The following is a 24,937-nucleotide window of genomic DNA, read 5'->3' on the forward strand; positions in this document are numbered from 1 at the left end:
AATGGTTCCTTTACTGTAATATATTTTAAAAATGATATTCTATTAGTATATGTAAATTATTGGTACTATGAGAAAAAGAGCAACTATACATTTTTTAAAAATATTGCATTTTTAAATGAAATACTACATTTAACCTAATAAAATCTAGGAATATTACCTGAATAATTATTCTTTTTATAGGCAATAGGAAATAGTCAATAATCATTTTCGGTTGAGAGATTTAAAAAAAAACTAAAGATAATATATTAAGATACATTTTATTTCATTGAAGTATAGCATACATACTAAAAATTGTGTATTATAACTGTTCGCTGTAATGTGTTTTCAAAGAGTGAACAAATCCATGTAATCAGCAATTAGACCATTAAAGGGAAATTGCCAGCATTTCCCAACCCTCTGCTACATCCATGTAGTCACTACTTGTGTAAGGACAATCACTCTCTAAAGTCTAAAATGATATATTAACCTTGCCTATTTTTAATTATATATAATACTCTCATACAGCCAGTATACTTTAATATCTGGTATCATTTCTTCAACATGACTGTGAGCTTTATTAATGGTGTTGTTGATAATTTTGATTTTCAAATTCTCAATTCTGTATACTATCACATTACATTAATTTACCATAAATTAATTTTCCATACAGCTTCTGATAGATGTTTGAGTCAATTTAAATATTTAGTTTCTCAATAGTGGTGCAATTAAGATTCTTGTGTATGGGGTTTAAATAATATATACACACAGTTTTATTGGGTTAATATTGCTAAACATTTTTCTTGAGTTACTGTACTATTTTTCACTCTTTTCTTCAATGTGGAATTACAGTTGTTCAACATCTTCTTTCACAGTTGATGTCAATTTCTTTTTATCTATTTACTAGAGGCTTTAGTAGCCATATATTGACATCACAAGCAAATTTAAATTACACTTTCATAAAGACTAATAAAGTGGGATATTCTTGTTTGTAAAATATCTGTTCAGGGTTCTTTTTGCCAAATTTTCTATTGATTTTCTACATTTTTATTACTGATTTGAAACATTCTTTATATTCTGTACATGATTATTTTCCAAACAAGGAACAGACAACTGTGAGGAAACTCATCAAGTTTCACTGAAGGGGAAAAGCCAGAAAATTTCTAAATGCCAGAAAGAAAAGTACATGTGGTTTTGATAAACAAGTACAGAAACTAGCACACTGGAGAGCTGCTTAGACAGGTGGTAGGAGCAGAACTCCAGGCAGTGCAAAGCCTACGGGTTTTGGTGCAAGAATGCCAGTAGTGGAACACAGCCTGGGATATCCACCCCAAGGTTTGCCATGATTCCCTAGGAGACTTTAGCCTTAGGAGAATTGTCAAAGCAGAACAGAGCAAGGGCTATCTTTTCCTTGAGATAGATCTGGTCTGATCTGAGCATCCCTTTGTCTGCTGGCCTCTCATGGGGCCCCAGCCAGGTCAAACTTACTTGCAACGTAGCCTTGGGTGCCCAGCAAGGGTGCTTCCTGGGGGCCTGCATCATAGCTCCTGCACTGGAAGACTACACCTCACCATCAGAAAGTCCCAGCAGAATGGCACTTGCCAATGTGCACCAGCTCACCAGCACCTTCCCCACACCACAGCCTCCCATGTGTTGCTTTGCAAGCATGCACTCACCCATGGCCACCCCCCACATTGCTTGATCAGCACACATGCACATAGGTGGACCTTGCCTCCATGTCCTTGCTGGTGCATGTGTGCATGTGCCCCCCCCACTGTGCCAATGCTGCTGGTATCAGTGCTCCCTGCTGTGATGCCATTGTCAATGTGAAAGTGCACCAGGAGACCAATAGCCCTGCCCCCTGCCCTGTGCCACCATTGCTACCCATATGATCACATGCACAGAGACCACCAGTCCCATGCCCACTGGTTTCCTGCTTCCACACAGACACTAGTAGCCCCGTCTCTTCACCCTTCATGCCATGTCACTATTGCTGCCACTGTAAACACCCACAAGAGGGCTGGCACCCTATGCCTGCCAGCAACCCCTCTCAGCTGACAAGTATGCACCAGACTGCACTGCTACTGCTACTGACAAATGTAGATGGGCACAGATTCCATTGCCACTACCAGACACAGCACTTTGGCTAGCCCCGCCCATCAGAGTGTTGTGACCAACAGTCAGAGAACACCTTGACCTCTGTAGAATACCAGGTTCCCAACCTCAAGATGCCAGAGAGAAATCAGGGGGCCTAATATCAGCCCCCCAGATTTAGAGCACACAGCACAGGAACCCAGAGCTGAGCCTTGACCCCCTAAAATCTTCCAGAAACAAAGCCAGCCAACTAAACCTACCTTATTCAGTGATCAAACCCCCAACAACATCAAAGAAGATAAAAGAAAGAACAACAAAAAAATAAAATTTATCCATTAAACATCAACTTCAAACATTGAAGGGATATCAGCCTACAAATATGAGAAGGCATCAGCACAAGAACTCTGGCAACTTGAAAAGCCAGAGTGTCTCCTAACCTCCCAAGGACTATACTAGCTCCCCAGTAATGGTTCTTAATAAGACTGAAATGGCTGAAATAACAGAAATAAAATACAGAATATGGATAGGAATGAAGATCATTGAGATTCAGTAGAAAGTTGAAACCTAATACAAAGATTTTAAGGAATACAATAAAACACTACAGGATATGAAGGACAAAATGGCTACTTTAAGAAAAAACAAACATCTGATAGAGCTAAAAAACTGACTTCAATAATTTCAGAATACAATCAAAAGTACTACAAGCACAATCGACCAAGCTGAAAGAATCTCAGAGCTTGAACCTGGCTATTCAAAATGACTCAATAGAGACAAAATAAGGAAAAAAACAATAAAGAAGAAAAAACAAAACCTCCAAGAAATATGGAATTATGTAAAGAGACCAAATCTATGACTCAATGATGTCCCTGAAAGAGAAGGAGAGAAACCAAGCAACTTGAAAAACATATTTCAGTATACCATCTATAAAAATTTCCCCAACCTCCCTAGGGAGGTCAGCATTCACATTTAGGAAATACAGAGGACCCTTGCAAAATGCTGCACAAAAAGATCATCAACAAGACACATAGTAATCAGATTCTCCAAAGTCAAATAAAGAAACAAGATAAAGGCAGCTAGATAGAAGGGGCAAGTTACCTACAAAGGTAATCCTATCAGCCTAACAGAAGATCTTTCAGCAGAAATCCAATAGGCCAGAAGAGATTGAGGGCTTATATTCACCATTCTGAAGGAAAATAATTTCTAACTATGAATTTCATATCCAAGCAAATTGAACTTCATAAGTGAAGGAGAAATAAGAGCCTTTACAAACAACCAAATGCTGAGGGATTTATTTTTTTATTTTTATTTTTAACCACCAGACTTGCCTTAGAAGAGGTCCTGAAGGGAGTGCTAAATATGGAAAGGAAAGACTCATAGGGGCCATTACAAAAACATACTTAAATGCATGGATCATTGACACTGTAAAGCAGCCACACAAAGAAGTCTGCATAATAACTTGCTAGCAACATTATGACAGGATCAAATCTTCACATATCAATACTAACTTTGAATGTAAATAGGCTAAATGTCCCAATTAAAAGGCACAGAGCAGCAAGCTGGATGAAGAAGCAAGACCCAATGGTATGCTGCCTTCAACGGAGCCATCTCACATGCAATGATACCCATAGGATCAAAGTAAAAGGATGGAGAAAAATCTAGCAAGAATATAGAAAAATGAAGACAGAAAAAGATTGCAATTATAGTTTCAGACAAAACAGATTTTAAAACAAGAAAGATGAAAAAAGACAAAGAAAGGCATTTCATAATGGTAAGGAGTCACATCAACAAGAAGACCTAACTAATCCTAAATGTATGCAAACCAAACACAGGAACAACCAGATTCATAAAGCAAGTTCTTAGAGACCTACTAAGAGATTTAGATAACCACACAAAGATAGTGTGAGACTTTAACATTTCACTGACAGTATTAGACAGATTATTGAGGCAGAAAACTAACAAATGTATACGGGACCTGAATTCAACATGTGACCAAATATACTTAATAGACATCTGTAGAACTCTCCACCTCAAAACAACAGAATATATATTATTCTCATCTGCACATGGCACATACTCTAAAATTGACTACACAATTAAGCAAAAAACAACCCTGGGCAAAATATATATATAAAAAAAGAAAGCATGAGATTATATCAACCATACTCTCAGACCACAATGCAATAAAAATAAGTGCTTAGAGAATCATGCAAAACCTTAGAATTGCATAGACATTATTATGTAGCATGCAGTTGAGAGTAAGAGGACAAACTTTCAGTGTTAGAGTACACTTACATCAGAAAAATAATTTAGAAAAAGTGTAATTCCCTAAAGCTACATTAAGCAACATTTTTTAAAAAGTAAAAGAAAACTCTTAATAATGCCTCTCAGGCTGCCTTAACTGACATAGTAGAGATGTAATAAAATGTTCCTGAAAGCTAAGAGAAGCTAAATGACTATAATAATACAGTAGACAGCATATTATACTAATCAAAAAGATTAAATGCACTGCTTTTACAAAAATACCACTTTGAGAAAATAATTTTATATATCTTGATTGACAACAAAATAACTCTATAAATTGCTAATAATATACAAGCCATTAATCATGAAGAAGGTAATGATGATGGTTAATATTTCCCAAGCACTTTGTGCTATTAGCTTTTTAGATTTTTCATTTACTTTTCACAATAATTTATGAGGTCATTATTATTATACCTATTTTACAGATGAAGAAACTGAGACACAGAGGAGTTAAGTCATTTTTCCATAGTCACAAAGCTAGTAAGTGACAGTTGCAGAAATCAAATCTAGGTGATCTGGCTCTGGAACTCCTGCTCTTTATCAGTATACTTACATTACTCTTTGGAAACTGAGGTGGCTGATATTGAAGAGTAAAACAAAGCTGCATTTCTTTTTCTTTCTTTTTTTTTTTTTTTTTTTTTGAGACAGAGTCTTGCTCTGTTGCCCAGGCTGGAGAGCAGTGGTACAATCTCGGCTCACTGCAGCCTCCGCCTCCTAGGTTCAAGGGATTCTCCTGCCTCAGCCTCCTGAGTAGCTGGGACTACAGGTGCGCACCACCATGCCTGGCTGATTTTTATATTTTTAGTACAGACGGGGTTTCACCATCTTGGCTAGGATGATCTCAATCTCTTGACCTCATGATCTGCCTGCCTCGGCCTCCCAAAGTGCTGGGATTACAGGTGTGAGCCACTGTGCCTGGCCTTCTTTTTTAAAAAAAGTTTGATAATATTGCTCAATTTAAAAATAATAAGAAATCTAACGTTGCCATGGAATTCCAACAAATAAATAATATATAATTTTCACTCTCCATTTGATGGGATAGTTTGCTGATGGAACAATTTACTATGCAAATTGTCTACAAAATAAAATTATGCATGCTAAAAAAGAAGAAGTTATATAACCTGCTCCTGTATGACTTCTGGGTAAATAATAAAATTACAATTACAATCAATAATTTTTTTGAAACAATGAAAACAAAGATACAATATATCAGAATCTCTGGAACACAGCTAAGGCTGTGTTAAAAGGTAAGTTTATAGCACTAAATACCCACATCAAAAAGTTAGAAAGAATTCAAATTAACAACCTAAAATCACAATCAGAGGAAATAGAGAAACAAGTACAAACCAACCCCATAGCTAGCAGAAAACAAGAAATAAGCAAAACTAGCACTGAACTGAAGGAAATTGAGATGCAGAAAACCATACTAAAGATCAAATAATCCAGAAGCTGGTTGTTTGAAAGAATGAATAAGATTGATAGACTGCTAGATATACCAATAAAGAAAAAAAAGAGAGAAGATCCAAATAAACATAATTGGAAATGACAAAGAAGACATTACCATTAACCCCCAGTAAACACAAAAAAAAATCAGGGATTGCTATGAACACCTCTGTGCACACGAGCCAGAAAACCTAGAAAAAATGAAAAAAATTCCTGGAAATATACAACCTACTAAGATTGGACTAGGAAGAATTAAATCCTTAATAACGAGTTCCAAAATTGAATCAGTGGTAAAAAGCCTACCAACAAAAATAAACCCCTACCAACCAGAATAAAGCCTCAGACAAGACGGATTCATAGCTGAATTCTACCAGATGTATAAAGAAGAGCTGGTACTTTTCCTACTGAAAGTATTTCAAAAAATTGAGGAGGAAGGTCTCCTCACTAACTAATTCTATGAGGCCAACACCATCCTAATAGTTTAATGTGGCAGAGGTACAACAAACAAAAGAAAACTTCAGGCCAATATCCTTGATAAACATAGATGCAAAAATATTCAATAAAATACTTGCAAACTGAATACAGCAGCACAACAAAAAGCTAATCCACCATGAACAAGTAGGCTCGATCCCTGGGATGAAAGGTTTGTTCAACATACGCAAATCAATAAATGTGATTCATTACAAAAAGGGAACTAAAAACAAAAACCACATGATTATTTCAATAGATGCCAAAAAGGCTTTCAATAAAATTCAACATACCTTCATGTTAAAGGAACATACCTCAAAATAATAAGGACCATATATAACAAACCTACAGCCAACATCATACTGAATGGGCAAATGCTTGAAGAATTCCCCTTAAAAAACAGAACAAGACAAGGGTATCCTCTCTTATCACTCCTATCCAGCATAGTACTGGAAATCCTAGCCGGAGGAATCAAGCAAGAGAAAGAAATAAAATGCATCCAAATGGGAAGAGAGGAAATCAAACTATACCCGTTTGCAGATAATATAATTCCATACCTAGAAAATCTTACTGTCTCTGCCCAAAAGCTCCTTGATCTGAAAGGTAACTTCAGCCATGTTTTAGGATACAAAATCAATGTACAAAAATTAGTAGCATCCCTATACACCAACAACATCCAAGCTCAGAGTCAAGTCAAGAATGCAATCTCATTCACAATAACCATAAAAAGAATAAAATACTCAGGAATACAGCTAACCATGGAAGTAAAAGTTCTCTACAACAATAATTACAAAACACTGCTGAAAGAAATCAGAGAAGACTCAACAAATAAAAAGACTTTCCATGCTTATGGTTAGGAATAATAAGTATTGTTAAAATGACCATACTGCTCAAAGCAATTTACAGATTCAATGTTATTCCTATCAAACTGCCAATAACATTCTTCACAGAACTAGAAATTTTAAAAAGAATTTCATGTGTAACAAAAAAAAAGAGCCTGAATAGCCAGTTCAAATTTAAGCAAAAGAAAGAAAGTTGGAGGAGTCACATTACTTTACTTCAAACTACGCTATAAGGTTTCAGTAATCAGAACGGTATGGTACTGGTATGTAAATAGACACATGGACCAACGGAACAGAATACAGAGCCCAGAAATAATGCTGCACACATACAACCATCTGATATGCAGCAAACCTGACACAAACAAGCAATGGGGAAAGGACTTCCTATTTAATAAATGGTACTGAGATAACTGTCTAGCCAAGTGCAGAAGATTGACATGGAACCCCCTTCCTTTCATTATATATAAAAATCAACTCAAGGTGGATTAAAGACTTAAATGTGAAACCTAAAACTATAAAAACCCTGGAAAATAACCTAAGAAATACAATTCTGGACATAGAACCTGGAAAATATTTCATAATGAAGATGACAAAAGCAATTACAACAAAAACAAAAGTTGACAAATGAGACCTAATTAAAGAATTTCTGCAGAGAAGAAGAACTCTCAGCAGAAGAAACAGACAACCTACATAATGGGAGAAAATATTTGTGAACTATGTTTTTGACAAAGGTCTAATATCCAGAATCTATAAGGAATTTAAACAAATTAACAAGCAAGAAACAAACCTCCCCATTGAAAAAGGGGCAAAGGACACAAAGGGACATTTTTCTAAAGAAAACACACATGCAGCCAACAAGCATATGAAAAAATCCTCAATATCACTAATCATTAGGGAAATGCAAATCAAAACCACACTGAGATACCATCTCACACCAGTCAGAGTGGCTATTAAAAAGTCAGAAAGTAACAGATGCTGGCAAGGCTGTGGAGAATACGGAATGATTATACATTGCTGGTGGAAATGTAAATTAGTTCAGTAATTGTGGAAATCAGTTTGGTGATTTCTGAAAGAACTTAAAACAAAACTTCCCATTGGTTATTGTGCTTATTACCTGGGCTACCCAATAATCTGTATACCAAACCCCTGTCACAAACAATTTACCTATACAACAAACCTGCACATGTCCCCCTGAACCTAAAATAAAAGTGAAAAATATATAAGTAAAAATTAAAATAATAAAAAATAAAACTTGTATTACCATTTAAAAAAAGCATTAAACAAAACTGAAAATATGATCAGTCTAAGAGGCATGATAGAGTGATGTGTTTGTGATATTTATGTGTGAGTCAAGGCTCAGGGATTGAGCTATCTTCCATACACTAGTATTATATAATAATATGGTCTTGTGATATAATCATTTATAGCATTATGTTATAGTATTATAGCACATCATAATATAGCATGATATTAAAAATGTAGGCTGCAAGGCTGGTGAAGTTGCAATTTAATGTCAGGACAGGATATTTTTTATGTAACAATGAGTCAAAATGTAAAGTGGCATCAAATAAGGGGGAAAACACTGTTCCAGGAGGCACTACATTTTGGTTTCTCTATTTCTTCATTTATTCAATAAACATGCCACGTTTCTTTCTTTCTTCATAAGCAACTATTTGGGCCATAATAGATTGGATTGCTGAAACAATAAAATATGTCAAACACTAAAAAAAGAAGGAAATACCTCCAAATACAGCTAACTAAAGTGTCATTTTTACATTTTTATCAAATCGTACCGAAGATATAGATGATCTCCATTATTTTTTATTTTATTTTATTTTTTTTGAGAGGGAGTCTCCCTCTGTCGCCCAGGCTGGAGTGCAGTGGCACCATCTCTGTTCTCTGCAAGCTCTGTCTCCCGGGTTCATGCCATTCTCCTGCCTCAGACTCCCGAGTAGCTGGGACTACAGGCGCCCGCCACCATGCCCGGCTAATTTTTTGCGTTTTTAGTAGAGACAGGGTTTCACCGTGTTAGCCAGGATGGTCTCGATCTCCTGACCTCGTGATCCTCCTGACCTCGTGATCCTCCCGCCTCGGCCTCCCAAAGTGCTGGGATTGCAGGCCTGAGGATCTCCATGATTTTTGAGTTTTGATGCAAACACTGATCACTTGTCTTAAGTGCTGTTTGCCAGTTTTCCTGCTGTTCTGTAAAGGTGTTCTTTGTTGTTGGTGTTGTTTTCCATCTAGTACTATTTGAAAGGAAGTCACTATGTGCATGGCAAATTTAAGGGGTGGGAATTATGCTCTGCCTCATGTAGGATGGAATATCTACATAAATTATTTGGAATTTTTTGTATAGAAGAGTTATCTCCATTTTAAAATGTATTTAGTCATTTATTGTTATTAGTATGGACTTATGGATATCTTACCTGATTAATCATGTTTGACATAATTACGTAGTAAACTTAATATCAACAGCGTTCTATTTGCTTTTAGAAATCAAATTTATAGGCAATTATCTTATAAGTATTTGAATGATAGATATTTGTTCTGTGCTAACATACCTATTTAACTACAGACATTTGAGCTAATACTATATAGAGGTAATCAATGGGTAATTTTTTTAAAAACAAGTGAAAACTGAAAATAATTTAATCTTCTGAAAACATTTGTTATCTTTGTGCTCTTGTCTATATGCAAATATATTAGCTCTTCATAACATTTAAATTAAGGGGCAAATAGGTGTAAGAAACAGACATTGTCATAAATATATTTTCCAGGTTATATTTATAATTTTATAAATGATAGCTACTATTATTTAGTGTGTACTATTATTAGTGACTTCATAAAAGTTTATAATTAAACTATATGTATATTAAAATTATTTTAGTTTTTTTTCATAAAAGAGGGAAGTTTATAGGTAACAGAGTAGACTGGTAGCACATTATAAAATGTTATTTGGATTCAAAAGAGAAGCTAAATTTTCTAATATCTGTGCATTTATTTGGCATTACAAGTGGATTGTAGGACCCCGTATGCCTGCACTATCCACAAAGGCTTCTAAGTGTTTACAGACGAGTTATGTAAGCCCTCATCTTATGCACTACACTCCCAATAGAGGTGTCTATGCTTTTCTGTTTTCATATTGTTATTTACAAAAACATATTAACTGAATCATTCAGTCTTGTCATCATCTGCTGATTTTTGCTCTTCTTTAACCCTAGCCTGAATTTTCCTGCTATACATTAAAAGCCACAGGGCAGATATTCTAGAAGAAACATCAGAAAGTATAGTTTTTCATATTTTATTTTGTGATAAGTATATGATGAAGGTCCTTTTCCTTTCTTTGTTATTCTGGTTTCAACTGTGCTTTTATAATGGTTTAGGTTTAGAAAAACCACCACTGTCCTTTGATAAATGCCATTGAGTTAAATTTTTAAAATTCTAACAGCAACAGATTTGTGAAAAATCAAACCAAATTTGCAGATAGTGTCACTGCTGGAGTTTATATTGATTCTAATGAAAATATTATTTATACCTGCATTTATATCTATGTATAGGTGACCTTGTTTGCAAAACTACTCAGAATGGTTGCCAGATACTTTATAGTTATTTTGTTTTTATGGAGATACAACCACTCACATAGGTGAGTATAAATCAGCTCTCCTTCACACCAGGGTCTAATTACATAAAACCACGTGGGTAAAACTGAAGATGACTAAAGCATAATAGTCAAAGATGAGCCTTATTTAATTAAGTATTTTAAAGTCCCTGTTTTATGTATGAAAAAAACAGTGTCTATAAAGTCATGTCCCTCAAACTTGCACCTGTTTTGTTCTGAGTGTGTGTGTGTGTGTGTGTGTGCGTATATATATACACCATATATATACACTATATATACACACACCATATATATATACACACCATATATATATATATGCACACACCATATATATATGTACACCATATATATACACCATATATATATATATATATATACACACACCATATGGTGTATATATATGGTGTATATCTATATATACACAACCATACGGTGTACATATATGGTGTGTGTGTATATATATATGGTGTGTGCATATATATATGGTGTGTACATATATATATGGTGTGTGCGTATATATATATGGTGTGTGCATATATATGGTGTATATATATCATGTATATATATGTGGTGTATATATATGGTGTGTATATATATACACACACACCATATATATACACACCATATATACACCATATGGTATGTGTATATATATATACACACACATATATACACCACATATATATATACACGATATATATACACCATATATATATATATATACACCATATGTATATATATATTTATATACATATATACACCTATAGTGTATATATATATGTATATATGGTGTATATATATGGTATATATATCGTATATATATTGGTGTATATATATATATATATATACACCATATGGTGTATATATATATAGTGTGTATATACATATATACACACACACACCATATATATACACACTATACACACTATATACACCGTATGATGTGTGTATGTATATATACACTATATACACCATATATATATACCATCTTCAATTGTCTCATATATGTCATAATGTAAATTAAGTCATAATGTAAACACTACCATACATACACACACACACACACACACACACACACACAGAGACAGTTGAAGGAATCCAAAATCTACTTCTGAAGTTTTATAAAATATCTCCAGAAGATAAAGTTACTTTTCTGTCTTTGGTATGTTTAACATTTACATATGACCCTTAATATTTATTTCAAACATCAATAAAAAATTATTTGTTTTATTAATAAAATTTATTATACCTATACTATAGAATCTATGCATATTTTTAAATGACAAATATAGCAATATATATGCTAGAAAAGCCCAAGCATAAATAAAAATTTTCCTGAAACTAAGTCATTCTCGCAGTGATGAGAATTTGCCTGGATAATCTGCATTAATAAAGCAAGAAGCTTAAAGAATAATATCAGTTCATCAACAAATTTTCTTCAGTGTGTGTTGTTTTATAAATAAGTCTAATTTCCACAAATACACGAAATGTTAGTATAGATTGACTCAAATTCCATTCATGACACCAGCACAAAATGCATACATACTCTTCTTTACAAAAACAAATTTATCTGCATTAAAAGAGGAACTTTAGATATTTAAAAAGATGCTCAACATTATTAATTATTGGGCATATACAAATCAATTCCACTAACGATATCATTTCACACTCACTAGAATGACTATTATCAAAAAGTCCAAAGATAAATGTTGATAAGGGTGTGGAGAAAAGGGAAGTCTTGTGCACTGTTGATGGGAATGTAAATTGATACAGTCATCATAGAAACAGTATGAAGGTTTCTACAGAAACTAGAATTATCATATGACCTGACAATCCCTCTCCTGAACATATAGCCAAAGGAAATAAAATTATCACGTCCTAAAGGTATCTACACTCCTATCTTTATTTCAAAATTATTCACAATAGCCGAGATATGAAAACAACCCAAGTCAGTCGATAGATCAATGGATGAAGAAACTGTGGTACATGTGTACAGTGGAATATTATTCAGCAATGAGAAAGAATGAGATATTGTCATTTGTCACAACATGGATGAGCCTGGGGGACATTATGCTAAGTGAAATAAGACAGACACAAAAAGAGAAATATTGCATGACCTCTCTTACAGGAGGAATATAAAACAAAAAATGTCAAATATACAGACGGTTTCTGGCTTATGATGGTTTGACTTACAATTTTTTGACTTTATATAGGTGCAAAAGTGATAGATATTTAGTAGAAATTTTTTAGTAGAAATTTAGTAGAAAATATTTAGTAGAAATTTTATTTAAAATTTTGCCTTTTGATATTTTCTGGGCTAACAATATACAGTACAATAAGACTCGCCGTGCAGTGGCTGGGCATGGCAGTGATGCTGGGCAGTGGTAGTGAGCCACAGCTCCCAGTTAGTCCTATGATCATGAGGCTAAATATCAGGTACTGTACTCTGCCATATACTGTGTTCAATAAATTATATGAGACATCAAACACTTAATTATAAAATAGCCTTTCTGAAGGATGACTTTGCCCAACCGTAGGCTAAAATAAGTGTTCTGAGCAGGTGCAAGGTAGGCTAAGCCGAGCGCCGATGTTTGGTAGGTTAACAGTATTACATGTATTTTCACTTTAGGATTTTTTCAATTTATGATGCTTTATCAAGGCATAACCCCATCAGAAGCTGAGGAGCATCTGTCCAGAGATAGAAAACGAAACAGTGGTTACCAGGAAAGAGAAATTACAATAGAAGGAAATGAGGTGTGGGTCATAGGATTCAAAGTAGCAGATATGTAGGTTGAAAAATTCTAGAGTTCAAATGGTACAACATGAGGACTATAGGAAATAAAACTGTACTGTATTTGACATCTATGCTAAATGAGTAGGTTTAGCTGCCCTTGACTCAAAACCAAAACAAAAATAATTGGTAACTATGTGAGATGATGGATACGTTAATTAGCTTGAGTACAGTAAAGCTTTTACTATATATGCATGTATGTATTTTATAACATCATGTTGTTTACCTTAAATATACACAGTGAACGTTATTTGAAAAATCAAAATTAAAAGAGGGACTTCAAAAATTGTTCCAGTCTTAAAATGGGATATAACTTTGTGGTCTAATGTGATTAGCTGATCCTCTGGGAACAAAATTAGCATTCCTGAAATGATGCTTGAGCAATTTCCCGATGGACTCTAATGAGCATGACAGACCTTCTTGGAAATACATTCAAAGAAAGTCCATTTTACTAAGATCCTTTAAAGACCTTTAACTAGTCTTGCAAGGAATCTAATGACCTTTAAGCAGATGTGTCTTGTTCTTATTGCAGCCTAAAAATTGATACGTAACATTTTTTACTACCACAATAAACACCTGCCAAAAGGGGATCTTTTTCAGTTAGCTTTTATATAATGCCTCTACTTTTAGCAAATTTGAAATAAAATTGATTCATCATCAAAATTAACTAAGACTTGGTAATCTTTAATTATTACGTGTGTCACCATTATTGACAATTATTTTAAGTATCTAAATCTTTTGCCTGCATATGCTTTACAATATTATTCCAAATTGTTATCTGCTTTCAAACTTTATTATTTCCCAATTTATAACATTTTATTTCTTTGATTTAAAGCAATTTAAATTTCTAAATCATGCGGTCCCTGTTATGGTTATAAAAATAAAAATAACAACAACATTTTTTTTTCCAACCAAGTTCAGTTAATATAGACTGCTTAAAAAAAACAAAAAAGTACAAATGCAAACGAGCAACAAGAACAAATGAACTAACAAGAACAAATAAAACACAACCTCTCCGTCTAAGGCCAGATGACAAATCACAGCATATCTTGTTTTTTCCATTAAGTAGTGCATGTACTCCGTTAATGAGATAAAGGCTTTACAGATAATAATTATGACTACCAACATAACATAAATAAACAATATCACATCTTCTTCAAACAAGATGATATAAACTACCCCCAAAGTAACTCACCATAATTATGAGCAAAATAAACATTTTTGAGTGATGTTCAAAATCAGAATAAACCAAACTTTTCAGTTGATACTTTAAAACAGAATATTAATTACAAAACAATTTTAAAGAAAGCAGAAAAAGAAAAAAGTGACAAAAAGAAAGAGAGAAAGGAAACGGAAGTATTTTGAAATGTTAATATATTAGGTAGGCTGCAATAATTTATAGTTGCAAACTGTTGAAACTATCACAAAATGCTACAAATAAATTTCTTCTAAATGAAAATATTTTACCTTTTAGAAAATATCTGTAAGAAATGATTTTCTATAATGAATATTAAAAGGATACATTTTATGATTATGTGGCACTATGCAATAAATTTGATTTCTTAATACAGTAATACTATAGTATATTACTCTATGGTAATAATATAAAGTTACATATTTCTGTGAAAAAATAAATATTTGTGCTGTGTTATTCAAAGATAGAGAAATATTTGTCTTCCTCATGCCAATTTAGCAATACTTTCTTCTACTGCTCCCTTCTTGCACTCTCTCTTGCTCTACTTTTACTTTCCAACTTCTTTCTTGTATTTCTCTCTTCTTCCCTCTGCCAAAGACACCCCTCTTTTTAGGAAAAATCTTTAAAGACCTTTATTGGATTTTTAAGGAATCTACTGATCTCTTATCGAACGTTTTGTTTATTTGTTTTGCTCCAGGTTAACAGTTGATTGTAAGGTCATCTTTTCACCTATAATTTTGTTTTCTCTCTTTTCTATTATGCTTCTTCCTTTTTTTCACTCTCCTCCTGTTCAAATACCTTATGAAATTGTATTGTCTCCTATACCAAATAAATTCTATTCTATCTGCTGAGCATGATTGTATGAAGTTTGGAATTTTGAGCTTTTGATATTGTGGTAGTCTTTACATTATGATTTAACTTTTTTGTATCTATAGACTAGTTATTAATTTTTATAGTAATGTTATCATCTACAAATAAAAAGTTTCTTAAAACTTATTTGTGTAACATCCTATTTGCATTCATCATCTAGATCTTCCAGATGAATGCAGTAATGATGTAGTTGAACAGACACTCTTAACTTTGGGAGGCCGAGGCGGGCAGATCACCTGAGGTCAGGAGTTCGAGACCAGCCTGACTAATAGGGTGAAACCCCGTCTTTATCAAAAATACAAAAATTAGCTAGGCATGGTGGTGGGTGCCTGTAATCCCAGCTTGAACCTGGGAGGCGAAGGTTGCAGTGAGCCGAGATCACGCCACTGCCCTCCAGCTTGGGTGACAGAGCAAGACTCCATCTAAAAAAAAAAAGAAAAGAAAAGAACACTCTTACAAATTTCCTGAAATTGTATTAAAGGCACTCTTTCAGCTGCCCCCAGGATTTTAAAAAATCTACTTTTCTTAGAACTTTGGCCTTTGAAGGAAGACAGTTTCCCTTGTAGAAGGAGTCAAGTGGGAGCCTCAAAGTTAGACAACGACACCGGGAATTGTTTCCATCTGCAGTTGTTAAGAAGAGACCAGAATGATCATCCAAAATTCTTCTCCAGAACTTACAGCCTTCTATCACCATTCTTGTTGAAGACACCAACCACTGTAATTTCATTAAACGTTTTATACCTGTGTCTTCCTTCACCCAAGAAGGATTAAACTCCCTTCATTTGCTCCAATCTGGTCACTATGCAGTCATCATAATCTCTTCTGTCCTTTCTCGTTTTACCTACTTCTAAAATCTTTCCTTTTAGTCCTTAGAAACCAGTGATTTGTTATCAGAAAAATAATGTAACCAGGCAACCTCTCTTAACTTTGATATTCTTCCTCAAAACCTGTCTTTCTCTGGAGTTGCTTTATTCCCTGTAAGCCTCATGCAGTAGATATTTATTCCCTGTAAGCCTTATGCAGTAGATATGTTTTCTTCTCCCTCCCACATTGCCCTTGGAGTTTAGGAGAGATAAGTACTCTAGATTTTATGTAACCACTACCAGGGGTACCTTAAAAACAATAATGCCCAGGGTGCACCCCAGACTAATTTCATCAGAATCACTAGGGATGAGACTTACATATTCGTATTTATTAAACTCTCCAAAAGATTCCCCTGTGTAGCTATGTTTGAGAGCTACTGCTTAGGTTCTCACTACCATTTGAAATTTATTCTCATTCTCCTTCCTCTAAACACTCTCACTTTTAATTTAGTCTCAAAACCGTACATTGCTATCTGATTTTTTTCAATTGCTGTTAGCTACTCTCCACCAGAAATTTTCCTTCATTTTTCATAAGATTTTACCTCTTGGATCACTGTCACTCTTAATAGCACTATTATTTCTTAATATTGGTTAATTTTAATATATATTTTGTAATTCTGATAAAAACTTGTCTTCTGCTTTATATGTCAACCATTCATTTTCATAATAAACTCTAGCTTTTTATTAGCAATAATAAAAACACCTACATAATTTTAATTTCAAGTGTTACATTCTCCAGCCACACAGTTTGGTCTTTCTTGTTCTTTCTGTGTAGTATTCCAACCTGAGCAGTCTATTTTTTTTTTCTAAATAATCTCTATTGATTCCAATTTTATTCTGCCTTTCACTCCTTCATCACCAGGTAACATATGTGGAAATAGGAGAGGAAGAGGGACAAGACTCCAACATTTAGAGTAAGAGAGTTGAAAGGAAATTGGCAAAATAATAATAATAATAATTGAGAATCATCATCCAGTGAGATAGAGAAAAAACAAGGAAAATTTAGTGGGGGAAACATTTCATGGAGGAGAAAGTACTCACTCTATCAATAGCTGCTGACAGGGTAAACAAGAAAAAGACCTAGAAGAAATTATTTGGTTTGTCAATGTGAAAGTAAATGTCTTTATGATAAAAGACTTCTTTAATTGGTATAAAATTGAGGTTAAAATGAGTTTGTAAATCAATGTGGGGAGAGAGATTGGAAATAGTGAATACAGATAACTCATTTGAGATTGTCTGTAGATGTTTTTATGCTGAAGAGAATGACTTAGTAGAAGGAAGGATTGCTGGTGCAATATACTTTATTAAAGTGACAGGAAAGATATTTGTAGATGCTCTTATTTAGAAGACAGTTATATATTTTACAACCATTTCTATCTTAATAGATCTGATACAAAGCTTATTTTCTTTACTCATGATTTATCCTAAGAATGACCCTAAATCCCTCTGGTAGCTCATATGGAAACACTTGGAGTTTTAGTCCCTTCTTTCTCTCACATTCTAAATCTAATTCATCTAAAGTCATATTGGCTCTTATTTAAAATATATTCAGAATAAGACAACTCCTCTCCATCTGCACTACTATTATCCTGATTCAAGGTGTCACCAGCTCTAACCTAGATTTCAATAGAATTTTAATTATTGTTTCTGCTTCCCCATATAAATTCTAGTCTCAACAAAGCTAAGTGAACCAGGTAAACTGTAAGTTACATAATCTTATTTTTCTTCTCAAAGCACTTTATTGGCCACCTTGCAATCAGAGTAGAAATCAAATTCCTTACACTGAGCTCTAATTCCTTGTCTAATTTTTCCTCCATCAATTTCTTCTATGTGCACTTGGCTCGCTTACCTCCAGTCACACTGGCTTTCTTAATGTTTGTTTAACTCACAAGGCAGATTTTACCTGCTTCATAATCTTTGCTCTTGTTTTCCTCCATGTATAGGAGTGGCTTTTAAAAAACAGAAATTTATGTCTCATAGTCCTGGAAACCGGGAATTCTAAGATCAAGGTCCCAGGAGATGTAGTGTCTGGTAAGAGCCTTCTTGTTTTTACATAGATGACTGTCTTTCTGCTTAGTCCTTGTAGGGAGACCCCTGAAACTATTGCTATGGAATAAAAGATGAAGTGCTCCTGATTATTGTAAATACAAATTGCATGCAGGATAGTGTAAAGACAATGCCCGGCTGGACTGCCAGAACGAGCCAACAGCACGTGATGTGCTTCCCCTTGCAGAGTGCCTATGAATGGACATGCAGTCAGGGAGGTTTCACATCACCAAGATTCCTATCCCAGAAAAGCAGATGTTCATAGCTCTGGGAATGGAATGTGACCCTTGTGGAGAGCCTATAAATGGACGCATGGGGGGCACCTGTCCATATGGATAAGATAGGGCTATAAATGCCCTCATCTTGCCATGGCTTTTCTAGGCCTCTTCAGGGTTAAGGCAGACTCCCTTCTGAGAATTTCTGGTCTAACCGGTTGTCTAGCTTCACGTCCTGTTTCCATGGATTGTTTGTAACCAGCTTTTGTGGCAATTGTTACTGCTGATTAATATCTTGCTAATCATAGGTTATGGAAAGATTGTGTTTCTGTTTTAAGGCTCTGTTAGAAATTACTGATGCACACACTATGTTGTAAGTTCTTATCTCTGTATACTGTACTTCTACATACAAATGTACTGTACTTCTACATACAAATGTTATGTTAAAGAATTACTTCATCCCCATGTGACCATCTCACCTCATAATCAAATGACCCTAAATCCCTCACTAACCTATCCCCGCCCTCACTAAACTTAATAATAAATGCTGGTATATCCAGTGCATTGTTGGCACCACAGGACCAGAAGGCGGTGACCCCCTGGACCCAGCTTTCATTATCTTGTGTGTGTCTATTATTTCTCAACCTGTCGATCCACCTGGGAACAAAGAGAGAGCCCCGTTGCACTGTGGGCTGCTGGCCAGATCCCACAATAGGTCCTCACAAGGTAAAAGGGAGCAAGGAAGCTCTCAGGAGGTCTCTTTTCCAAGACCACAAAACCTATTAATTAGGCTCTGCCATCATGATCTAATCACCTCTCCAAAACCCCATCTTCAAGTGCCATCACATTGGGGATTAGATTTTAACATATGAATGTGAAGGGGGCACAAGCATTTAGTCTTCAGAAAATCTTCATGAAGCAGTTCAATCTTTCATCTTCTTCAAGTCTTTGCCAAATAACTTATTCTCAGCTGGGCGCGGTGGCTCACACCTGTAATCCCGGCACTTCAGGAGGCTGAGGCAGGGGGATCAAGAGGTCAAGAGATCAAGACCATCCTGGCCAACATGGTGAAACCCTGTCTCTACTAATAATAAAAAAAAAAAAAATTAGCTGGACATGGTGGCACGCACCTATAATCCCAGCTACCCAGGAGGCTGAGGCAGGAGAATCACTTGAATCCAAGATGCGGTGGCTGCAATGAGCCGAGATTGCACCACCGCACTCCAGCCTGGTGACAGAGTGAGACTCCTTCTCAAAAAGCAAAGCAAAACAAAACAAAACAAAAACAACTATCTTATTCTCAAAAGCTTTTCTTGACTGCTCAATTCAGAATTGTACTGTGTACTTTATCCATCCTTTCCTGTCCTTACTCTTCTCAAAGAAAACTATGTCCTTCTAAAATAAAAGTTACTTTTTAAAATTATTTTCTGTCCACCCTATACCCTGTATAATGCAAGTGCAACTAGGACTTAAATTCTTCTGGCTACCTTTTCTTTTTCACTGCTATAACTTAAGGTCTTAGTGCCAATGCCTATGTCATGCCTTTACAAAGCTAAGTTTCAGTAGTTGCTGTAAGAAAAAGTGAGTGGCAGATGAAAATCAGTGTGGAACAGGAAATAAGGTTTTCCATGAATAATTGGATTCCAATGTTTGTTAAACAGAAGCTAAGTTATTATTAGTATGTAAGTACATATTAAATTCTGTGGGCTAACACCATAATAAACATAACTATAATACATGATATTTATTTTGGCTTAAGAGTTTCACATAAACGGGGTGGAGCCAAGATGGCCGAATAGGAACAGCTCCGGTCTCCAGCTCCCAGCCCCAGCGACACAGAAGACGGGTGATTTCTGCATTTCTGCTTGAGGTACTGGTTTCATCTCACTAGGGAGTGCCTAACAGTGGGTGCAGGACAGTCGGTGAAGCGCACTGTGCGCGAGCCGAAGCAGGGCGAGGCATTGACTCACTCGGGAAGCGCAAGGGGTCAGGGAGTTCCCTTTCCTAGTCAAAGAAACGGGAAGCAGACGGCACCTGGAATATCGGGTCAGTCCCACCCTAACTGCGCTTTTCCAACGGGCCTGGAAAACGGCACACTAGGAGATTGTGTCCCGCACCTCACTTGGAGGGTCCTATGCCCACGGAGTCTCGCTAATTGCTAGCACAGCAGTCTGAGATCAAGCTGCGAGGCGGCAGCGAGGCTGGGGGAGGGGCGCCCGCCATTGCCCAGGCTTGCTTAGGTAAACAAAGCAGCCAGGAAGCTCGAACTGGGTGGAGCCCACCACAGCTCAAGGAGGCCTGCCTGCCTCTGTAGGCTCCACCTCTGGGGGCAGGGCACAGACAAACAAAAACTCTGCAAGAACTTCCACAGACTTAAATGTCCCTGTCTGACTGACAGCTTTGAAGAGAGTAGTGGTTCTCCCAGCACGCAGCTGGAGATCTGAGAACGGTCAGACTGCCTCCTAAAGTGGGTCCCTCACCCCTGAGCAGCCTAACTGGGAGGCACCCCCCCAGTAGGGACAGACTGACACCTCATTCAACCCGGTACTTCTCTGAGACAAAACTTTCAGAGGAACTATCAGACAGCTGAATTTGTGGTCTCACGAAAATCCGCTGTTCTGCAGCCACCGCTGCTGACACCCAGCCAAACAGGGTCTGGAGTGCACCTCTAGTAAACTCCAACAGACCTGCAGCTGAGGGTCCTGTCTGGTAGAAGGAAAACTAACAAACAGAAAGGACATCCACACCAAAAACCCATCTGTACATCACCATCATCAAAGACAAAAAGTAGATAAAACCACAAAGATGGGGAAAAAACAGACCAAAAAAACTGGAAACTCTAAAAAACAGAGCACCTCTCCTCCTCCAAAGGAACACAGTTCCTCACCAGCAATGGAACAAAGCTGGATGGAGGAAGACTTTGATGAGTTGAGAGAAGAAGGCTTCAGACGATCAAACTACTCTGAGCTACAGGAGGAAATTCAAAACAACAGCAAAGAAGTTAAAAACTTTGAAAAAAAATTAGAAGAATGGATAACTAGAATAACCAATGGAGAGAAGGGCTTCAAGGAGCCGATGGAGCTGAAAGCCAAGTTTCGAGAACTACGCGAAGATTGCAGAAGCCTCAGTAGCAGATGCGATCAACTGGAAGAAAGGGTATCGCTGATGGAAGATGAAATGAATGAAATGAAAAGAGAAGGGAAGTTTAGAGAAAAAAGGATAAAAAGAAATGAACAAAGCCTCCAAGAAATTTGGGACTATGTGAAAAGACCAAACCTACGTCTGATTGGTGTACCTGAAAATGATGGGGAGAATGGAACCAAGTTGGAAAACACTCTGCAAGATATTATCCAGGAGAACTTCCCCAATCTAGCAAGGCAGGCCAGCATTCAGATTCAGGAAATACAGAGAACGCCACAAAGATACTCCTCGAGAAGGGCAACTCCAAGACACATTATTGTCAGATTCACCAAAGTTGAAATGAAAGAAAAAATGTTAAGGGCAGCCAGAGAGAAAGGTCGGGTTACCCACAAAGGGAAGCCCATCAGACTAACAGCTGATCTCTCAGCAGAAACTCTACAAGCCAGAAGAGAGTGGGGGCCGATATTCAACATTCTTAAAGCAAAGAATTTTCAACCCAGAATCTCCTATCCCGCCAAACTAAGCTTCATAAGTGAAGGAGAAATAAAACACTTTACAGACAAGCAAACGCTGAGTGATTTTGTCACCACCAGGCCTGCCCTAAAAGAGCTCCTGAAGGAAGCACTAAACATGGAAAGGAACAACCGGTACCAGCCACTGCAAAAACATGCCAAATTGTAAAGACCATCGAGACTAGTAAGAAACTATAGCAACTAACGAACAAAATAACCAACTAACATCATAATGACAGGATCAGATTCACACATAACAATATTAACGTTAAATGTAAATGGGCTAAATGCTCCAATCAAAAGACACAGGCTGGCAAACTGGATAAGGAGTCAGGACCCATCAGTGTGCTGTATTCAGGAAACCCATCTTACGTGCAGAGACACACATAGACTCAAAATAAAGGGATGGAGGAAGATCTATCAAGCAACTGGAAAACAAAAAAAGGCAGGGGTTGCAATCCTAGTCTCTGATAAAATAGACTTTAAACCAACAAAGATCAAAAGAGACAAAGAAGGCCATTACATAATGGTAAAGGGATCAATTCATCAAGAAGAGCTAACTATCCTAAATATATATGCACCCAACACAGGAGCACCCAGATTCATAAAGCAAGTCCTGAGTGACCTACTAAGGGACTTAAACTCCCACACAATAATAATGGGAGATTTTAACACCCCACTGTCAGCATTAGACAGATCAACGAGACAGAAAGTTAACAAGGATATCCAGGAATTGAACTCAGCTCTACATAAAGTGGACCTAATAGACATCTACAGAACTCTCCACCCCAAATCAACAGAATATACATTTTTTTCAGCACCACACCACATCTATTCCAAAATTGACCACATAGTAGGAAGTAAAGCTCTCCTCAGCAAATGTAAAAGAACAGAAATTATAACAAACTGTCTCTCAGACCACAGTGCAATCAAACTAGAACTCAGGATTAAGAAACTCACTCAAAACCGCTCTACTACATGGAAACTGAACAACCTGCTCCTGAATGACTATTGGGTACATAATGAAATGAAGGCAGAAATAAAGATGTTCTTTGAAACCAACGAGAACAAAGACACAACATACCAGAATCTCTGGGACACATTCAAAGCAGTGTGTAGAGGGAAATTTATAGCACTAAATGCCCACAAGAGAAAGCAGGAAAGATCCAAAATTGACTCCCTAACATCACAATTAAAAGAACTAGAAAAGCAAGAGCAAACACATTCAAAAGCTAGCAGAAGGCTAGAAATAACTAAAATCAGAGCAGAACTGAAGGAAATAGAGACACAAAAAACCCTTCAAAAAATTAATGAATCCAGGAGCTGGTTTTTTGAAAAGATCAACAAAATTGATGGACCGCTAGCAAGACTAATAAAGAAGAAAAGAGAGAAGAATCAAATAGATGCAATAAAAAATGATAAAGGGGATATCACCACCGATCCCACAGAAATACAATCTACCATCAGAGAATACTACAAACACCTCTATGCAAATAAACTAGAAAATCTAGAAGAAATGGATAAATTCCTCGACAAATACACCCTCCCAAGACTAAACCAGGAAGAAGTTGAATCTCTGAATAGACCAATAACAGGTTCTGAAATTGTGGCAATAATCAATAGCTTACCAACCAAAAAGAGTCCAGGACCTGATGGATTCACAGCCGAATTCTACCAGAGGTACAAGGAGGAACTGGTACCATTCCTTCTGAAACTATTCCAATCGATAGAAAAAGAGGGAATCCTCCCTAACACATTTTATGAAGCCAGCATCGTCCTGATACCAAAACCTGGCAGAGACATAACCAAAAAAGAGAATTTCAGACCAATATCCTTGATGAACATTGATGCAAAAATCCTCAATAAAATACTGGCAAACCAAATCCAGCAGCACATCAAAAAGCTTATCCACCATGATCAAGTGGGCTTCATCCCTGGGATGCAAGGCTGGTTCAACATACGCAAATCAATAAATGTAATCCAACATATAAACAGAACCAAAGACAAAAACCACATGATTATCTCAATAGATGCAGAAAAGGCCTTTGACAAAATTCAACAACCCTTCATGCTAAAAACTCTCAATAAATTAGGTATTGATGGGACGTATCTCAAAATAATAAGAGCTATCTAGGACAAACCCACAGCCAATATCATACTGAATGGGCAAAAACTGGAAGCATTCCCTCTGAAAACTGGCACAAGACAGGGATGCCCTCTCTCACCGCTCCTGTTCAACATAGTGCTGGAAGTTCTGGCCAGAGCAATCAGGCAGGAGAAGGAAATAAAAGGTATTCAATTAGGAAAAGAGGAAGTCAAATTGTCCCTGTTTGCAGATGACATGATTGTATATCTAGAAAACCCCATTGTCTCAGCCCAAAATCTCCTTAAGCTGATTAGCAACTTCAGCAAAGTCTCAGGATACAAAATTAATGTACAAAAATCACAAGCATTCTTGTACACCAATAACAGACAAACAGAGAGCCAAATCATGAGTGAACTCCCATTCACAATTGCTTCAAAGAGAATAAAATACCTAGGAATCCAACTTACAAGGGATG

General features: G+C 36.2%; 1 long non-coding RNA gene across 1 annotated transcript; it reads left to right on the forward strand.

Annotated features, from left to right (window-relative positions):
* The first annotated feature begins 6,367 nt into the window (after window positions 1-6,367).
* Window positions 6,368-24,380, forward strand: LOC115835906. Its single transcript, XR_004030863.1, has 2 exons — window positions 6,368-6,457; window positions 24,323-24,380. It is a non-coding gene; the product is annotated as an uncharacterized LOC115835906 (long non-coding RNA).
* The last annotated feature ends 557 nt before the right edge of the window (window positions 24,381-24,937 follow it).

Source organism: Nomascus leucogenys, chromosome 7b, assembly GCF_006542625.1.
Source record: "Nomascus leucogenys isolate Asia chromosome 7b, Asia_NLE_v1, whole genome shotgun sequence".
NCBI lineage: Eukaryota > Metazoa > Chordata > Mammalia > Primates > Hylobatidae > Nomascus > Nomascus leucogenys.